The following is a 6,000-nucleotide window of genomic DNA, read 5'->3' as shown; positions in this document are numbered from 1 at the left end:
TCGTATTGAAACAAAAGGAAGGCAAAAGCAATTTAACAGAAATAGCAATTTCTTGTTACTATCTTTTTATTTTTTATAGTTCACTTAATTTGTGTACTTGTGTACCTTATAAGATTGGTCAAAAAAGTTCTTATTGGAAGAGTTTTCTTGTCATAAAAATGCAGATGGATTAAAATTTGGCAGAATATTGTAATTTTTGTACAGTTTTACTTTTCTGAAGAGGGAGGTGGATTTAGGGATAATTGTTTATTTATTTAACAATTTCCCTTCCGATAATTTTAAAATATAAAAAGCCATTATACTGCTAGCATGGGTAGAGATATGAGGTAGTTACACTGTGGCTCATTAAACAAAAACAAAGCTGTGCCTCAGCTGTCAGTTGGGATGACAATATGGATCATGAGGAAATGGCAGGGCATCAGACTGGGATACTGCTGGAACTGCTAACTACTCACCCCTTTCTCTCTGTGGTTTGTTGCCCTCAAGTGGGGAGGAATTAAGTCAAATTTCTGCCCAGTTTATACCCGCTATAAAGGTTGCTCCGCATTTTCTTTCACACTTGCCTCCTTCCTGAATTTAATCAGCATTAACAAAGTCTTGAGCCAATGGTGCTGAAAGTAATGCAGAGAATATTTCGGGTATGATTATAAATAAAATATTTTGAAAGAATAGCTATTAATACCATGCATTTAATAATTTCTTTGATGAAAGGGAAATTGGAAAGTAGATACAAAGTACCAAAGGACTGCATCTGATGCACATGGGCAACTCCTGCTGCAGGAGAAAAAGTATTTTCGCACTGCTGGAGCTGGTGTGAGATGGAAAAAAATCACTCTTCTCAACCTCTGTAGCCTCATGCATTTCTTTCAATGTTAAAATTGTGAAAATCAGAGCTACGGGCACTTTAAGCTTGTTGTAGAATGAGGCTTTATTTCATATAGTCAACATTTGCTGGTTTTGCTAGGCACAGATTACGTTTTTGATCACTTGGCTTCTTTAGTTGATATTGCTGGAGGCTGTCAGCACAGATACACAGTCAATATTCACTTTAATAAGTAAATTTCCTAGCAGCAAGAAAATGATATTATAACCTCACCTGAACTGACCGCTGCTCTCAAAGACCTTTTGGCAATAGTTGTGTATCCACAAATTCTTTGACCTTTCAGTACCACACAAATATATGGATCACTTGTAAATACCACTCAAATGTTGTGCTGAGATTTAACTACCCCCAAATTTATGCTTGGAGTCTAATGGTTTGGATCTGTTGTAAGGAACAATACAAAGAATAATCTTCATCTATAAGATGTACAATGCAGTGCAAATTGTGGGAAACAAATATTTTCATCTGACACTGAGATTGTTGACATTGAGGCCATTTCATTGAGAGTGTGAGCTGAAGAGCTGTGAATTTTATCTTGTCTTCACAATAAGAAATATGTAAGGACACATCAAGTCACACAGCATAGTCCTGTATGCAGCATAACTGTGTTGCATATGTTGCATGTTGTGGAACCTCAGTGATGTTATCCAGGGAAAAAAAATTAGAAGAGAGTTTTCCCTCTTACTCTGTTCTGTTTAACACAGCACAATATTCTAGTTTATAATCCTTGAAGGTTATATGTTCTTCCAGTATAATATTGAGTAATCAGCTCATAAGGAAGCATAGACTATGACATGGTAAGACAAATTTTTCTAAGTAACATTAATTATTACTAAAATATATTGTAATGTAAAATGTAGTATGGTATGTAAAAATATATATACTTTATTTTAGTATAAAAAATATATATATTATTGAAAATATAGAATAAGTGCTTACAGTATAATCACTTTCAGCTAGATTTTAACGTTAAGGCCTTCAGTCCTGCTTTATTATACTGCCTGCGCTAACTAAGAGGACTTCTGTAGAGCTCAGCTGATAGGTATATGTCTATTACAACAGTTTTACTTATCAACTCAATATAGATTTTACAGCAATGAGGGCCAGAGAGTTGTGAATCTATGTGAATGGACATGGACTGAAATCTGTGACAAGTCTGGTGATATTTAGAATGTATTGTTTGCAAAACATTTTAATTCTGCAATAATTCTACTAAATCTAATTAGTGCAATGTCAGGATGGCAGATTAAAGCATTATATCATGTTTGGCCTATCCATATTTCATTAACTTTTATAAATATTTGACAATCTTTGTCCAATATCCAAGAAATCAAATAAATGTTCAAGTATATACTAATGAGAACCTCCCCCCCCAAACTCCTCCTTTATCTTGTGAACATTTAAAATGCTCAAAAATCTCCTGTTTAGAGGTAATAAACATCAAAACATGACAAACACAAGCAATGAAGGAATATATGCTTGTGTTATTCTCTCATGTGATTTATCATTAGGACCATAGTTGAAATGTTTTCTGTACTTACAAAGGCACATATAATGAGTGGTAATGATCTGTCAATGGTAAGACCCAATAAGTGCTGAACTGTGTTATAATGGAGATTGAACAAGGTGGCCTGAATGACCTTTTGGACCTTGAAGGTGTAAATACCTACAAGAGATAAAGTGTGCCTAATTCATAATAACTTAAGCATGCAAATGCATACATAATGCCGTATGAATGCAAAGCACCTGCAAAACTTACCAGATATACTTCTTACATATACTGGCTGCAAGACTGGGCATGAAAATGTCTTTTTGCAATTCTTGACACAGGACTTAGGAACAGACTTAAGATCCAAGTATTTTGGCGCTGTGTCCCAGGTATGCTACATACTTTCTCTGTGACTTTGGACAAGTTACTTGAACTGTCTTTCATCACAGCTTTCCATCTGTGGAAGGAGATAAAAACAGCCTGGTTTTTGTTTGTTTAGTTGGTTGGTTGGTTTTGTTTGTTTTTCCTATAGAGATGAAGCAAAAATAAGCCCGTGGTAACTACTCAGCATAGATGAAGGTTTCAGGAAAAGCCATCATTTACCATACCAGTCAAGCCAAAAACCTTAAAGTGATGTGGAAGCTGGAATTAGGTATTACTTTTTTTACTTTGAAAGTATTGCCAGGAGCAGTGGCTAATGAATACCAGGAAAGGAATTTGGTCTCTAAACAAATAAAACTTGGATGGATCCCAGCATTTCAACCCAACTTTTAACACTTAACTTGAGGAGACTAAATCCAGAGTCTAACTGATGCAGGACCATTTACAGACAATGTCAAGCTGGAGCATCAGCATGTTCCTGGCATCACATCAGACCTAAATCATCCTTGGCATTACCCCTTTCTCCCTACTTTAGCTATGTACAAAAAATAGGTAGTCTGAATCCAGACCTCAGGGTCCATCCTCTCACTCTAAAGGGGCTGTTAAAATTTTCACTCATTTTCACAGGAGTTGATGATGCTCATTTCTTCATGCAGTTTATTCTACAAACTGCAAAGCCAATCAATACATGATAGAAATAGCATCAGAAAAATGAAGAAAGCTCAGTCTTCCAATTAAAAAGAAAAACTTTATTCCTTCTGTTGTATCATCATGCTGATGGCTGGAAGTTTTCTCCCATTACAGATATGCTATAGGAAAACTTGATGTAGAAAACAGATAGTTTTATTGGAAGATCAGGCAGGTTATCAACTGTGCAAATGCAATTGTGCTGTCATGCATATAAGCGTATGTCTGGTTGCTCTTTGTATCAGTTGTTCTTAACTGGCTGCTGAGACATAGAAGACTCATAATGTACACACAAACCTTCATATAGAGTTTGGCTTGTGTAAATTAGTTGAGAAAATGTAGACACTCCAAATTATCCAGGAAATCAATGTGAAGCTGTGTTTTTGATATTCTGTTTGTCGGTGCTTTAATTTCCTCCTTTCTGTGTATATCCCAATATTCTCCTTCTCTGTCTCCCAGTCTTGGTACAGCTGTAAAGCTACAACAAGCAGTCATGTTCCCTGCCACCTGCCGCAGGGAAGCGTTCCTGGTGAGCTACAACCCCAAGGAGGACTTGTGTCTGGCTCCATTCCTTTTTAAAAACCCAAAAAGCCAAAACCTGGATATATTGAAATTCTCTAATATTTACTTAAACTGTAAAAAATATTTTCTAAAGTAACAGCTCGGTTTAGGGGCTTTCTTTGCAGTATGGTAAAGGATTTGATTTTCAGAAAATTCTCATTGCTCATCTCAAGTAAAAAAACTCTTCTAAGGCATCTACTGTAAGTGGCTCAAAATAATGAATATTTTTTGGTTTTTTTAAAAAAAGGTTTTCCCACTCTGTTATTAATTTCTTTTTCTAATTTATTCTTATCTCAGACAGCTCTTCTCTTTACTCAGTTCCTCTGTTCATGCTCTCAGGCTGACTATGGGGAAACAAGCAGATCTTTGGGACTCTTTAGTCTCCAACCACTCTCAGTCCTCAGGCCAAAAGCTCTGTAGATCTGTTAATATCTTTCACTTCTGCAGTCATAGCCTGTTTGTCCCTAGCTCTGATGTATTACATCCTTGGAGCTATCTTGTCTCACTGAGGCAGAAATCCACCTGACTTCTGCAAAACGGATACATTTCAGAGGCTATATCAATTCAAATATGAACTCGTATTTTTTTGTTTTAATTTGCAGGGTCTGCAATATGATTTTGATTTCTAGATTTTTTGGGAAGCTCCTTTAACCAATAATCACCTCAATTTTAAGAAGAAAGGTAATTAGCAAAACTATATTGTGGCTTCCCCCTGGATTAAAGTGAGTGAAATAAAGCTCTGTAACATACAGTAAAATTATAAGACACATTTTTATGCCATCTCTCATCCCTTCCCAAACCTGCTAATCAGTCACTTATTTAAAATGAAATGACTTGAGAGAACAGACTTTCTAACAGATCACTCTGTATGCTGATATTTGCTACCTAGTCAGGTCTAGCAGTTTGGGTTTTTTTCTCCCCATCGTTCCTATTGTTCTTTGCATCCCAAAGCTTACAGAAGGCCCATCAGCAAAGTCATCATCTATATTGCATGCTTTTATTCTTTCACTCTTTCTCCATCTTTCATGAAGTTACATATTGTTTCCTGCTCAGCTGCGGTTGTCTAGCAAGCAACTCTCTTGGCACCCAAATTCACACTTTCTCTTTAAATTTCTCTATCTATCTCTATCTTTAAATCTCTTTCTCTCTCATTTGCTTAATGGTTAGGCAAAAGGCCAGGAACTTGTCTTTTATCAATTGGTTCATCAGCCAGATTCCTCAGAGCAAGGTCTCCTGAAGGAATACATTTGAGTTTCAGTCTCTGGGACCCTACCACAAACCTGAGGAGTGGAAAGGGCTCTAGATCTGGGGACTGCTTTGCAAGCTGGATGGAATTTCTGGCTGCATCCAATAAATGTTGTAGAAACTCTTTAAACAACTCAGGCACTTATTTTATTAAAGTAATTCTTTGGAAAGGAAAGGCAAAGTAATATTTACATTTCGGGCTGCTTTTTTTTTCATGATGAAATTAAGCCTTTATTTTGCTTCATGTTTTATAGCAATATCAGTAACAAAAGAGAGTGCATCTACTGCTGCTGTCCACTCTGAAAGCATAACTATAATTTTGAAATATGCCGGCTGTAGCAAGTACAGACACTACTGTCAAACTGGACTACTTGTATTCATTTGACTGATTTCATTGAAGCTACAGTAATTTAGATAAGAATGATCTATACTGATTTATTTATGTGACTTAAGTATGCAATTTAATATGTGGCCCAAGTTAAGTTAGATGGCTCCTTTTAGTTCTCTTTATCTGTATGTTTTGAATCAAATCACATTGCTTGCAAATCTTGTAAAAGGATTTAGCCTGTCTCTTTTCAGTAAAATTAGGCCTTTGAATGGAAGTAATATATGAGCTGTTGCAGCTTCCATCCAACCTGGTTTATAGGTTCACAGACAACTTCTTTTTCCAGAACTAACAAATGGATTTTCACCAAAAATGAATAAAAGCAGAGATAAAGAGAAAAGAAAATCTGCAGCCTTCTAAGGAATAAAA

This window comes from Platalea leucorodia (assembly GCF_965183815.1).
Source record: "Platalea leucorodia genome assembly, chromosome: 1".
NCBI classification, from domain to species: Eukaryota; Metazoa; Chordata; class Aves; order Pelecaniformes; family Threskiornithidae; genus Platalea; species Platalea leucorodia.
The sequence above is the reverse complement of the archived record's forward strand: the minus strand, read 5'-3'. Positions refer to the sequence as shown.